This window comes from Bombus pascuorum, chromosome 15 (assembly GCF_905332965.1).
Source record: "Bombus pascuorum chromosome 15, iyBomPasc1.1, whole genome shotgun sequence".
Classification (NCBI taxonomy): Eukaryota; Metazoa; Arthropoda; class Insecta; order Hymenoptera; family Apidae; genus Bombus; species Bombus pascuorum.
The window spans coordinates 427,094-442,844 of NC_083502.1; the positions used below are offsets into that span (position 1 = coordinate 427,094).

A 15,751-nucleotide genomic window follows, 5' to 3' on the forward strand; every position below is an offset into this window, starting at 1 on the left:
TTTATTTTGTTTTCAATGTATTCAAACTGAGAATAATTTCGTATCAAGGCTACTTATGCCAATATCAGTGAAAATGACTGATACTTGTCAAAATATAAAAGAGTGCTGCAATCTGTTTATCGAACCCCAATTAACCAGTTTCCTCGTTTTCTACAACTTGCCACACGTTTTTCAAATTTTTACCGCGTATCATTCGATACGACGATATCAGTTATCAGGAAAATTCCGGGTCGATCGCTAGATCGTTAGATGCTAACACTAGAAATACCAAACCAGTCAAAATAACAGGTTCGACAATTTTATAAATATGTCAACCCTCGTTTAGAGATCATGGTCACAGATGAATTAATAATACCAAAAATGTACTACGTAACATGGAATTCCTTCCGTAAGAAAGTAATAAATCAACAAATATAAAAATATTCTATTATTACATATTTTTAAAGACCAGTCAGTTTCACTGGTTTTGGTAGAAATAGTTTCGTGTTAACTATCGGTAGTTCTAGTGTTAAACACACGGTAAGCATCGTGTACCATTGCGTTCTGTTTGCGATCGGCGAACCATAATCTTGTTTCATAGCGCGTCCCAATCGGATTTCGCGAAAGAAACGCGAGAATGCGGGTGGTTGCGACACCCGTAGAAATCGAATGGAAAACGGAAAGCTACGAATACCACGAGCTTTCCTTTTACCTTATTTATTTTCCGCTCATGTTTCTTCCTATATATATTCAAATTATCGATCAATTATCAATAAATAGTTGTATACAATTTTCACCTAACGTACGTTCTTCAACAGAAACACAATATTCGTAATATTCCTAATTATCAGCGAAGACTAACAATTACCTAATACTAACAATTAAGTTTCTTTCGTTTCATAAAGTGATAATAGATGAGCAGCAATTTCCGTTTTATATTATTTTACTGAATTAGGTATGAACCATTTCCTTTTATTTCTACTATTAAGTTCGTGCATAATTCAATAAACTAATATAAAACACAAACATTGTTCGTGTATTGTTTCCTTGTAAAACGAAAGAAACTTTTCGGATAACCTAATAGTTGTAAATCAAAGAATACAAAACTCGCCTAAAATCACTTCAAACTAGAGCATCTCCGTCAGTGACGATTAAACAGCTATATCACCGGCAATTTAGCGATGAGAGGCAGCGTCATTGTTTCGCATCTCGCTCGCTGCGAGATAAAATCTATGTGCAACAGCTAGCTGCCGCAATCTCGAAAAAACTCGAGAGTAGAAGAAACGCATGGAACGTTAGAAAACCGAGGACAGATCGATATCGAGGCGAAGCGAGGTAAAAAAGGTCGCACGAGTAGCTATTTACGTGCAACTTGAAACTCAGCCAGGAATACCGGAGTGTCGATCGTTATGGGAAATATGCAGAAAACGGTTCGCGTTTTCGACCTATTTCCTGGCTTTCTTTCCATAGCGGTCCGCCAGCACTTTCGCCACAGTCGGATACGTACAACGTCATGCACGCACGGTTATAACAACGAGACCAGACCAGACCAGACAGCCCGGTAATTCGTCTACGAGTTTCGTAATCTTTCTCATGAGTTACATCTCGTTACACGGTCTTTGCATCCACCGATTCATAGATCTCTAACGCGGTTCTTATTTCACGTGTTTATCTATGTATTTGCGTATGTTCTTGACATACGTTTAACCGTATGTTGGCAATAGAAATACGAGACATATCTAGAAAGTGATCTCCGATTGGAGAAGATTGGAAAAGAGACGCAGGTTGCTCGATCAAAATGTTTGCCGTTGTTTCGTGTAACTTTAAGGTATCGTTCATCAGGCGAGCGATGAATTCTGCGTGATAAAATTATTTTATCGTAAGATTGCGAAGGGGAAACACGTAGCTAGCTTATAGAGTATATTATTTATAATATTGTTATTTCTATAGTATTTATATCACTAACACTTTGACTGCCACGCTGAAATCACATGTTTCATCTCAGGACGCCACGAGAGTATTTTCATTATTCAAAGCATATAATGGCAATGATGTAGGACGACATTGTTCCCCAATGGACCGTTCATCTTATTAGTGGTCACGGGTGACCACTGTGGCGCTTTGGTAGCAGTTGATAGCGACGTATTATAACAAGGCTTCGTTTATTTCAACAAACCACTCGCATTCGTTATTTTGTCGTAGGCAAAACGTGCAAATATATTGTTGATTTTATTTCTCTAAACCTCTCGATGCATTCGTTTTGAATCCTCAAATGACACTGACTGCCCTTCGATTCTTTCCTTTGTCTTTTTTGGCAGACAACCCCCACCACGCTAGGGTCTCGCAACCGTTCGCGCCTATGATCACGTATGCCATTTTCTTTGTGTAGGTAAAATAACGGACCGAAGGCGAATCGATGTTTTTCAGAAGTCGCTGCTTCACGAGAACTATGCGTTTATCGCTATGTTGTGTATATCTCGCCGGTCATGTAAGACGATCTGTCTGCGGCACTGTAGTAACAAGGGAGAAGGTTAGGAGCACGGTCTATAGTAAGCCTCGAGGCGTAACAGTTATTGTTAAATATATGAATTTCAAACGCGATGATACTCTATAAACAAACAACATGAACAAAAATCAAGGTATCAGATTTTAGAATGGTACTCGCAATGCACCTTACATAGTGCCATTCTCCAGAGCCGTCAAATATACTTATTCGACAAAGATAGCGACACGAAATGCAGATGAAAGAAGGGCAAGCGTACCTGGCACGAAAATTTTGCAGAGAGTGATATAAAAAAATGTTAAACAGCTAGGATCAAAAATTGCTAGGAATTGGACTAAAAAGGTGACCACCTATTGATGAGCCACATTTATGTTTAAAGTGTCTTAACACAGTGCATCGTTGGATGCAAGATGTTCTAATAAAAATGTTTAATTGTTCAAAGGGACACTTTTCGTTTCAAAGTATCTTCTATTTATCGGTTATATTGAAAATGCCCTAACTGTCAATTTTCACTCAATTTTTACAATTGTAAGAAGTGTTCCGGTCACCAATGACCACCGTGGCAGGCAAGATGTTAATGAAAATTTGATTTAGAATTTCAATTTTTCATTTTTATTGTTATATAGAAAAATTAAAATTGTGGAACGCAGCGGCGAATATTTCGATCGAACAACTTGCTGCGCTATTTTGTAAACGAACTCTCAGTCTCGTTGAAAAATTTCGATTATTATCGTGGATATCTTATCAGAGAAAACCTTTACGCAGGTGCGTCTTTTAACCAAAAAAATAAAATATCTACGACTGCTGTTCCAACAACGTAAAACACCCCATGTAGTCGCTAACAAGTAGCAGACACGCAGTTACACAACGTCCTCGGCGCAGAGGCCGATGAATTGTCCGAAACATATCTTCGAAACTTTCACCGCTTAAGAATATTTCTCAATGCGAGATTACGAGATCGAACGTCGTTTTGCTCGTTAGTTTCTGGTTTCGTTCGCTCGACGTCTATTTCGACCGTGAAACGCTAGAACCTTGCCCGTGTTTCACACTTACGATCGAAGGGCGCGGAGCTGGCGAGGGTTGCGTGACGACGACGCCACGCGATCGACCACGTCTCGCCGGTACAGTAAGTAAAGCGCCGTTTCACCGGTTCCAATCCTGTTCGCCGAATTGCTTTCGCTTTCACCGAAAAACGCGCGGTCAGGTTCCACGGGCCGCTTTCGACCCTTTTTAACATACTCGCTCACGTAATCCATCAGACGTTGTGGCTCGTGCGTATTGTCCACGAAACGGCTACAGCCTCGATGAATCGATGAGTCGAGAGATCGTTATCTTGCGATGGACGTGTTCAAATTTGACAAATGGCCGCTTGCAGTCGCGCCAATGTCTCGATATTTGTAACAAGTCGATTTTTTGTGCATTCGTCAGACAAATATTAAAGATGGCTGAAGATAGATAACACGAGTCGAACGTGAAATGAAAAATTCATAATGCATTTTAGTATTTGTTTACAATTTGGTATCGTTCGATTATAACTTTATTCAGTCACAACTGATAGTGTAATTTTTGAATTAATTTTAACACCACTCAATTGGTGTATTTTATTATATACTGTACTTTATAAAAGCAGAACAGTAATTAATTTGGAATAATTTCAGGTAAACAATAATTGATAATATCAAAAAAAAAAAAGGCAGATTTCCCCGTTCGGTTACACAGCGATATTCTTCACAGGAAGATCTACCTATTCGGTTGGCTAAGTGTTAAAAGGATCCATTTGCAGTGGCCGACAAAAGCAAATTAAAAGTAATTTTACAAAATGGATTTTCACTACCGTGGATAAGTTATTTGAATAGGTTGACATTTTTATCCAGGGCCGGCGCAAGTCAGGTTCAGCACGGTCTACGAAAATTACCCAATTAAAGAACACCGATTTTGATTAACTTTTTACAGAATGATAATAACATTAACAAATGCAAGACATTTTTTTAGTAGCGATGATTCAGTTTAAAGGAGTGACAAAGATCATCAAAGTTCAGTGTAACTCCATAAAGTCCTCATATTCTGGAAACAACTTTAGATTAAAAAATCCAGGTGCTTTTAGAGAAATGAACTTTTTAAAAAAATTAAACTACATCAATAGTTTTTTGCAAAAGTCATACATAATTACAGATTTTCTACTTTCATTGAATTTTTTCCCCCTTCAAAGTGAATTATGGACGCGAAAAAATATTACATGGATTTGTTTAAAAAGCTGCTAATAAAAAATATATAATATGTAACAGCATTTTTAAATAAATAAATCCTTGTTGTAAAATTTACGTGTAGAATTTGAATGTGCATTCAGGACCCGCAAAAGGTCACGTCGGCCCTGTTTTTATCGATTGCTATTCTAATGTTAACACTTTGACTGCATAAAATGCAATAAAGGATATAATGATTTGATGATGTAAGACAACATTCCTCCCCATTGGACCGTTTATCTTATTGGTGGTCACGGGTGACCACCGTGGCATCTTGGTAACAGTTGATAGCGACATATTATAACAAGGCTTCGTTTATTTCAACAAACCATTCGCTTTCGTTATTTCGTCGTAGGCAAAACGTGCAAATATATTGTTGATTTTATTTCTCTAAACCTTTCGATGCATTCGTTTTGAATCCTCAAATGACACTGACTGCCCTTCGATTCTTTCCTTTGTCTTTTTTGGCAGACAACCCCCACCACGCTAGGGTCTCGCAACCGTTCGCGCCTATGATCACATATGCCACCTTCTTTGTGTAGGTAAAATAACGGACCGAAGGCGAATCGATGTTTTTCAGAACTCGCTGCTTCACGAGAACTATGCGTTTATCGCTATATTGTGTATATCTCGCCGGTTATCTAAGACGATCTGTCCGCGGCACTGTAGTACTAAGGGAGACGGTTAGAAACACAGTCTATAGTAAGCCTCGAGGCGTAACAGTTATTGTTAAATATATGAATTTCAAACGCGATGATACTCTATAAACAAGCAATAAAAACAAAAATCAAGGTATTAGATTTTAGAATGGCACTCGCAATGCACCTCACACAGTGGCATTCGCCAGAGCCGTCAAATATACTTATTCGACAAAGATGGCGACACGAAATGCAGATACAAGAGGGGCAAGCGTACCTGGCACGAAAATTTTACAGGGAGTGGTATAAAAAAATGTTAAACAGTTAGGATCAAAAATTGCTAGGAATCGGACCAAAAGGTGACCACCTATCGTCCAGATTGTATCGATGAGTCACATTTATGTTTAAGGTGTTTTCACACAGTGCACCGTTAGATGCAAGATTCCTTCTCATTTTTTTTAAATTGATTGTTCAATGGGGAATTTTTATTTCAAAGTATCTTCTATTTATCGGTTATATTCAAAGTGCCTTAACTGTGAATTTTCATAAAATTTTTACAATTGTAAGTAGTTGAAGCGCTCCGGTAACCAATGATCCAAAACTGGGATCACATGATCCGATAAATCGAATCAGAACCAAGGAGCGTATCTGCATCGATCGAGTTCCACGTTCACCTCTATAAGAAATAGTTAACACTTGATAAAATCCATAGAAACCCCCTTGCCCCTCTGGCACCCGCTTTAAACCCCTGGCACGTGACTGGAGACGCATATATCGATCGTTTAAAGATCTCGAATGGACAGATGCGTTTAAGGAATTCGTAACGCGAAAGTAAAATACACTGGGACTCGAGGGATATATTCCTCGCGCATGATTGAGATTTTCTCTCTGAAAAGAATTTTCCCGGCTGTCTGTACTTTGCACACGTCCGCGCAAACAGCAATTCCGAAATGAACAGGAAGACGGACACAACTTGGCGTTATTATGAACTCGGAGATATTCGATGTTATATTCACGTTATCCGTGAAACTGCATTGCATGAAATAACAGCTACAGACATTTGCATAAATACAAACGAATAAGTTCGTAAAACAGTTTCACTGCACGCAGGAAACGACGTGTCACGTCATCGCGTAGTCAGTTTTTAAAAAAAGTTTGCGGATGAAACGTTTCACAACGTGGATAGAATCCGAGAAAAAGTGTGATCGTGGTTCTCACCACTCTCTTACGGAATGTCGTTTTTATCGTTTCTATTATGTCGCAATAAAGACACGCATTCGTCTCGACAACCGATCGGTCTATTAAACATCCAGCTTCCTGTTCATCGCCTCGTTCCTGCCTCGTTTGCTTCCTGCTAACCCGATTGTCAGCGTGTCGATTCGTAGTCGAAAGTCGATCAGACGACTACTACAACGTGAATCGCCTAATCGGAGCCGATGGATAACCGGTATCAAGTCCAGTGTCCGGATTTACATAACCGCGAGAGAAGCTTACGAAACAGTTAGGCGTAGGGCTCGTTAAAGCGAGCTCGGCAGAAAACTCGAGAGAATCGATGGAGAACCGCGACGCTGGACTATTAAAAAAAACAAAAATGATTCGGAGATCACGTCAGCATGGGTCGGAGTATCTGGGTTAAAAATGAGCGGAGCCTGCCCTCCGGCTGATTGCTGGCGATCGATTGGTTTCAACGGAGGATTCTATTTGTCCTGTTCGACTCGATTCCCTTCTAATCGAAGGACCGAGTCACGAACATCAACCGGAGGAATTAGCGCCATTTGCACTTTCTTCTATTCAGCTTTTTATTCCTCGGTCATTCCACTTGAGGATAATAAATCACCTCGGTTTAACGTGACTTGCATGCACAATCAATTTTACAAGTTTTCCACACAAGCAGCCCGCCGTGCAACCGTGTGATTCACGGTCATTACCGAGTCGTGAACGTGAATAGCCGACAATCGAGTTGGTCGTATGACGCGTTTGCTTAGCTTCTGCTTTAGGAGCGGAACAATTACACGGATTTTTTAACGCCGTTGCGCGCTATAATTCGTCTACATTCGCTCGCGGCTTTTCTTTCGTCGCCTATCGAATCATCGATGCGGCTTTTTTCAACAGGCTCGCTTTACAGAGACGCAATCGCGTTTCTGCATCGTCGTCGTTGCACGCGGAATCCACTTTCATTTTGCAGGGCGAGTCGTCCTTTCGCCGTGCTCCGCTCCTTCCTTCCGCTCTGCCACGGAGAAAGGAGAAAAGCGAAAGAATTTCGTGATTCGCGAGAAACGATTGTTTCGATATTCCTCTTCTACGAAATATACAGGGTGTCCAATCTTAATGTACGAGTGGACATTGCTAGTAAATTAGAGGAGAAATTATAGTTTTCACGTAGATGGACGCGTGACATAGTATATTTTTCTTAGACATTGGACTGCAAACTAAGTGATTGCGGGTTTTGTCATTAGGTAGTATCGACAAAATCCGCAATCATTTAGTTGCCAATATAATATGGACTGTAATACGCTAAACTTAAAAAGTATAATTTCCACGTTTAATAAGTGGAATATCAATAATATTAATAATTTTAATAATATTAATTTTATAAGTTTAATTGCTCGGATATCTATGCGAATAGTCGAAATGCAGCTCGAGATACCTAAAATTCTAACGAGGCGTCGTTCTATTAGACGTGAAGTATCGTAGAAACAAGATCATGAAAAGCATAGACGAACCTGACGAAGGCAACTTTCTCGTTTCGAATGATCATAAGACGTCGAAACGAATGTACAAATTGCAAAAATTCGCGCGTTATCTTCTAAAGGAAAGTCGATATTTGTTCAGTGGAAATTGAATGAATTTTGTGAATTATTGGGTTGGTAACTAAGTGATCATGGATTTTGTCATTACCATCCAATGGTACAACTGGGAAAATTGGAGAACTTCATTTCTAAAAGTTTTTAGCAACAAGGGTTGGTCTTCAGCACGATACGCCTGTAACTTCAAATGCATCTTCAAGCACTTGATTTTCTTCTCCTCATTTTGGATTTTTAATTTTTCCCACTCCATTTCATACTCTGATATCCAATCTGTGGCTTTTTGTCTTCCATCAAATTGTTCTAAGCTGAAGTTTGTTTCTTCTTTTTCATAATTCCACGTTTTCCCTTAAGAAGTTATGAAGTGGTTCCAGAAGTTTTCAGGCATCTTCTATAAATTTATATTAAAAATTCATTTTCCCCAGTAATTGTCTTACATTGTTTTTTTTCCTTTGGCGTTCAAATTCGCGTACTGCTTTGAGGTTATCTCTTCCTGGTCGTACACCGTTTTTTTCTATGATGTGACTAAGATATTTTACTGAACTTTTTGCAAAATTACCACAAAATCCGCAATCATTTAGTTGCCAACGCAATAATGGAATCATATCGTGTAGAATGCACCGCTCGAACAATCTTCACATTCTCTGTAAAACATTATTAACTTTTACACGTGGAGAAAGTTACCAGTTTAGCAGATATCTCAGCTTTGATTTGGTCAAATCTGTCGTATAAAAGAGAAGAAAGAAGATAAAGAGACAAAAGTGGTATGTTGCGAATTTTCCTGTATCTCGTACGAGTTGTAATTGTTAAAATATCTGCTAAATTAATTTTATTAACCCCTTGACGTACAAATAAAATGCAATTTGATGATTTCGAAGAATAATTTCATCTGGCTCAACTGAGCAGTTATATGCAAGCTTAGAAACAGAACATTTTATTTCGAAATTCACATTGCAAAATAAATATAATATTTAATCAGGTTAATATATAATGTTAATGGCCAGTAATTAAGTAACATTACAAAATAATAAATGAATAATTCTATAAAGTATGATACATTTGAAAACATTTTGCAATATGTACAAGAACTAGACATTTTCTACACTGTCCAGTTGTTTCGCTTCTTATATTATTTTTTACGCACACATGGCATCTTTTTGCAAGATGTTCCTTTTTGTTAGTCGAAAATGTGGCCAATGTTTTGCTTATAGCCGAGTTGAGCACTCACTTTGCGATCATCTACCTCGTGTCGAATAATTAGGAACAGAAAAATTATGTAGCACATGTTCTACGATATTCAATCGAAGATTTTCAATCGACTGCTTTGTTGAATCAGGCAACTTCGAATACAGGACATACGCATTATAAATAGATATGTCAAGCGGATAAAAGAACATTTAAAATAAAACAGAATCGACGTAGGATCTTCCGCGCCCACTGTAAACAGTTACTGAAGTCTCAGAGTCGTCATTATATGCCAAGGGGTTAACACTTTCACTGCCACGCCGAACTCACATGTTTCGCGCAGGACGCCACGGGAGAGTATTTTTATTATTCAAAGCATATAATAGCAAAATTATGATAAATTGATTATGTAAGACAACATTCCTCTCCAATGAACCGTTTATCTTATTGGTGGTCACGGGTGACTACCGTGGCGCCTTGGTAAGTAAAATAACGGACCTTGAGCGAATCGATGTTTTTCAGAACTCGCTGCTTCACGAGAACTATGCGTTTATCGCTATGTTGTGTATATCTCGCCGGTCATGTAAGACGATCTGTCTGCGGCACTGTAGTACCAAGGGAGACGGTTAGGAGCACGGTCTATAGTAAGCCTCGGGGCGTAACAGTTATTGTTAAATACATGAATTTCAAACGCGATGCTACTCTATAAACAAGCAACATGAACAAAAATCAAGATATCAGATTTTAGAATAGCACTCGCAATGCACCTCACACAGTGCCATTCGCCAGAGTCGTCAAATATACTTAGTCGACAAAGATGGCGACACGAAATGCAGATACAAGAAGGGCAAGCGTACCTGGTACAAAAATTTTGCAGAGAGTGGTATAAAAAAGTGTTAAACAGTTAGGACCAAAAATTGCTAAGAATTGGACGGAAAAGGTGACCACCTATTGTCCAGATTGTATTGATGAGTCACATTTATGTTTAAGGTGTTTTCACACAGTGCACATTAGATGCAAGATTCCTTCTCATTTTTTTTAAATTGATTGTTCAATGGGGAATTTCTATTTTAAAATATCTTCTATTTATCGGTTATATTCAAAATGCCCTAACTGTGAATTTTCATAAAATTTTTACAATTGTAAGAAGTTGAAGCGCTCCGGTCACCAAAGAGAAACCGTGATCAACGTGGCAGTCAAAGTGTTAATGCTTCTTCCACACGTACAAGTTGATGATTTTCTATGAAGAATGTCAAAATAGAATACGATTATCGTATTAAAAGTTTCATTTAAGAATACTCAGCTGACGTTATTCCGACGGAAATCATAACGTAACTTGCGCAACGATTACTTTGATCAAATGTTTCAACAATGCTCCACGATTCTTTTGCCATGAATCCGTCAAACAATTGTTAAAGCAGAACGAAAGATGATACACCGTTGCGGAATGGCGGTGAAGTTAATCAGTTAGCAAAATTAAACAGCGTACGCTCTATACCTTGTACATTCCACGAATGGAAATATGTGCGAAGATGTTGCTTTGTTGCGATAATATAAAAATTTCAGAACAATTTTCCTAGCACGCCTAATATATTCGCAAGAGTTTTCCACGTCAACTACATTCACATTATTGGCTTGGCAACTAAGTGATTGCCAACTAATGACAAAATTCGCAACCACTTAGTTGCCAAGGCAATATAACCGTGGAATATGTTGGTATTTGCACGCCGATACTTTCTTTTCTCTACTATTTTCCAAAGACTTTCGGTACGACAACAGCGACGCGCGCTATCTATTTCGACGCCTCTGCAGTTTGCGGGTTTTCCATCGGCGAAAGTTCCGACCTCGAATCGATAGGTCGAAGTTCGAGGCGGCACCAGCCAGCCAGCCGTTAGCTACAATTTTCTGCTCGTTACAAGTTCTCAAATGCGCAGCTCAAATGACCACGCCGATTAGTATTCTGCGAACGAACGGGCTAATAGATCGAGTACACTGCCGTCCAAAGGGATACTGTACACTTCGGTCTATCAGAGCAGCGTCTATTGAACTTTTTCCATTTTGTTGGGGAAAATTGTACGTAAAACCGCATGGAAAATGCGCACGCGAGATAATCTAGAAATAAAACGTTAATCGATAATAAATCAAAGAAGTTTCATTTTACACGCTTATTACGGCGATGCTAAATTTGCATATCAATGAGATAAAAGTATTTGTTCATTTTCCTATGAAGAATTAAATCTGTCCGAGGAAAAAGCTTAGATATTATTTCACGCGATTGAAAAGACTTGGATATTTTGATTTTACTGTCTGTGACGAACGCGTCACTTTCACTTCGCAAGATAAATCGTTTTTCAATAAACACGTAGCGTACAATGTCAGTGCGTTTAAGGCCATTTGAAAAATTGTTGGAAACTTCGTCTCTATTGCAAGCAAATTTTATACGTACGTCGATTAATACTATGTAATGGTATAATAAATAAAATAATATTAATAATAATAGATAAAACTCTGCCAAGTCTTCTTGATCCCTTAACAGACGGATGATCGACATTTTTCATTCCACTGGCCTGTGGCAGTTGGAAAAATCCAACGCATAAGGGCACAAGCCCTTTTTATTCGAATATCTAACATCTACATATTTTTCTATCTTGTACAATATATTAGGTTGTCCGGAAAGTGTCTGTCTTTCGCAAACGTGCTTTTTACAACAGTCCATCTTCATACAAACGTGAAGCCAGGTCTGTGAAATGTCACGGTGTTTATCCCAACAGAACAAAATGGAACCCACGTAATTCGACAAAATAATATAAAAGAAAAAACATTGTGCGTCTATTATTTCCTCATAAAACGAAAGAAACTTTTCGGACAGCCTAATACCTTTACCACCAGCCTTTCCATTAATTATTTATGCAAAAATCCTTTCAAATTAAATTTACATGTTCTCAGTGTGAACAAAATTGATATAGGTTATACAGTTTTATAGGTTATGCAGGTTTTACCAATTGTATAGGTTATACAGTTACGCAGATTTAAAATAATAAATATATAGTTAAATATAATTATAAACAAATGAAACTCATTTGCTGTCTTGTTAACATTTCTTATGATACTTTTCCATATAATAATATGAGTCGTCACCTATCTGTTAGAATATGTTGCTTTGTCTTCACAAACATGGCAGTTCTCATCTCTACAAATTAACATTTTGATTCTTATTCATTTTTCATAAATAGAAAACTAAAATCTATTATAACTCGAAATAAAAATGGAAGATGACATTAATTGTACTGAAAATTCATGAAAATGTTTTTATATGTCAGAAATCTTTAAATCCTCAATGTTTGAATGGGTTTAAAATAAGAGTATTTGAAAGGATATTTTGTTTATCACATAACAATTTTTATGTGCTAAACATAAAATAAATAATATAATAAGACATAGTGATGATTTAAAACATTTCGTTCTAAAAACATCGACAGGTTTTCTTCATCTAGTAAACATTACTAAACAAAATTTTAAGACTGAGCAATAAGATATACGTACATATGTGATGGTATTGCCTCATATTGCGAGTAATACAATCTTGACATAATCTGCGAGATGTTGTTACTTAGTTGTGTGCAACTTCAGATAGGGAGGAAGTGTATTTAAATGTTTACAAGAGTATTGGGAGTATTCGTGTGAATGATGAGAACAATATATATAAAAAAATATATAAAAACAATATATATAATAGTATGCACTTCCTACGTTCCCTACAGCGTTTGTCGCTTATAGATGCTAATATTTTCATCGCATACTAATAAAAAAATAAAACAATATATTACAAAAATAATTTAAATATTTATTATGATACTCTGCAATAGCTGTAAAAAAATCGCCTCGAATCTTCCCATCTGTTCTAATTTTCTAACTAATCTATTTTCATTAAAGATATATCTTAGAAAAAACAAAGCTGGCACCCCCTGGGGGTAGCCACCCACATGCTATATTTATTTTTATTTTATTTTTTTTTCACCAATAAGATATAACACTTTACCAAATGTCCATAAGGACAAATTGTAAAAAAAAAACAAAATAAAATAAAATAATAAAAAAAAAAATCTACTTCTGCCACCATCCCTGCCATAAATCAGTTAGTAAACGAGCATATAGTTTTGAACGACAGTGTACACAGAGGAGGAAGGCAAAAGGAAGATTGCCACATCGACGTTGGTCACTCGATCCAGTTTGACTCGGTACCGAAAGGGAATTCTCGAGAAACCGACCTCGTGCGATTTGGTCAAAACCTCGGGGCATCGAAACGAGTAGACAGGATCTCCAGCAGGACGTTTCATACTGGAATTTCGTAACATCCTCCGCTTAAATATCCGCTGACTTTCTCCACGGATCAATTCGACGGAAAATATTCTGCGAGATAATCTCGTCGGTAAGAGGCTGCAACGCGCGAATTGCCTGTCGAATAATTAATCGCGCAGCCAGCTCGATCGATCGATTACGCGATTAGACGAGTTTTCTCGTCGACATTCTCTATCGGCCATCGATCGCGCTTTAATTAACTGTTGAAGCCCAGTTGCGCTCGCGAAGGCCGGCCGCTCGCTACGGCGTCACTCGCCACTGCTTTTTCCGCGATATCCAACGATACGAACGAGGATCGCGACGAAAAGTTGGGAAATTTATATGTTTGTCCGAAAAGTTTCTTTCGTTTCTAAGGAAATAATAGACGAACAATGTTTTTCCTTTTATATTAATTTATCTAATTATGCACGAACATAATAATATAAATAGAACGAAATGGAGCATACCTAATTCAGTAAAATAATATAAAACAGAAATTGTCGTATTGTCATCTTATGAAACGAAAGAAACTTTCCCATCGTTGATGGACCACGAGCAAACGCCTTTCGTATGCACCGATTAATTGTCCTGAAGCTAGCACGTCGAGAAACGATGTTTTGCGATTGCAGGTTGATTAGATGTTACAGGTCATTTTTCTAATCTTCTCTGCGAAGTATTTTATTATTTTGACAAATTCTGTCACGGCGGAGAAAATGATCGTACAGAGAAGCTTACGTTAAATGTAGAGATGCAGACGTGTATGTATGGTAATGTCCTCTCTGTTTGCCCAGCGACTTTCTATTCCTATTTTAACCCTTTGCACTTGGAATTTTATTTCAATTTCGTTAGCAACAGCTCGCAACGATTTTAAATGTTTAATTTGGAATTTACTTGAACTAAAAACTAAGACAATTTACGTCCCGAAGCTTACTATAGGCCGTGTTCCTAACCTTCTCCCTTGGTACTACAATGCCGCGGACAGATCGTCTTACATGACCGGCGAGATATACACAACATAGCGATAAACGCATAGTTCTCGTGAAGCAGCGAGTTCTGAAAAACATCGATTCGCCTTCGGTCCGTTATTTTACCTACGCAAAAAAGATGGCATATGTGATCATAGGCGCGAACTGTTGCGAGAGTCGAGCGTGGTGGGGGTCGTTTCCAAGAGAAGACAAAGGACAAAATCGAAGGGCAATCAGTATTATATGAGGATTCAAACCGAATGCATCGGGAAGTGCAGAGAAATAAAGTCAACGTGGTTTAGTAAAACGAATACGTCGAGAAATATCATAGAGTCGAGTCGAATTATAATAATAAACTAGTTGCATCATCGTTAAATCCGTTGTAACGTGTTAATTATAATTTTAAATATTGTTAAAAATATTAATCCTGTTAATTCAACGTTACAATCATTTGAACTACCTCTGTTATCCTAATCGAAACAGGGGAACGACTGGGTTCGCGGTATCGACTATCAGAATTGTAGCGAGAATTTACGCCTCTCGCTGACGCGTTTCCTCGCGAACGATCGTAACATAAAGGAAGAAAGAAATTCACTTAAATAACAGTTTTATTCACACTATTGTTGTATTTTATAATTCTTAAGTGTATGATATATCTTGAAACAATTTCCAGAATGCAATCCTGCTTTTCTTTCGCACGTTTCATAAGAAAAGGTGGCACTCGACAAAGGAGCTGCTGAGATAAAAACTGACGTCGAGTCATACTCGACATACGAGTGCAAAGAGTTAAACCATCTTTTATTAGGCAAGTGAGGAATTTCAACAGGGAAAAATGCTGTCTTTCACCAAGATTTGATCGTCGAATGATTTTTCTATCTCATTCGGAAGCGAGCTGAATCGAACGAGGTGTGTGTTGCATCGGCACGTGCCAACCAACTCTCACTGTGACGTCACGTCTTTCGTCTGTTCTAGCGTTGTTGCGCAGCAATTTCACAGAATCTTCTTTGCCAATGTCGCGACGAGTAGAACTTGTCTAATGACGCGAAATTCTTCCGCGATGGAATTTATCACTCGCTTGATAGATAGCTTCAAAATT

The 15,751-nt window shown here is 38.0% G+C and overlaps 1 protein-coding gene and 1 long non-coding RNA gene across 9 annotated transcripts in view; one reads left to right on the top strand and one right to left on the bottom strand.

Annotated features, from left to right (window-relative positions):
* Positions 1 to 15,751, bottom strand: part of LOC132914594 (uncharacterized) — a 172,084-nt gene that overhangs the window by 47,498 nt on the left and 108,835 nt on the right. The gene's annotated exons all lie outside the window — the stretch shown is intronic.
* Positions 1 to 15,751, top strand: part of LOC132914607 (uncharacterized) — a 157,993-nt gene that overhangs the window by 33,498 nt on the left and 108,744 nt on the right. The gene's annotated exons all lie outside the window — the stretch shown is intronic.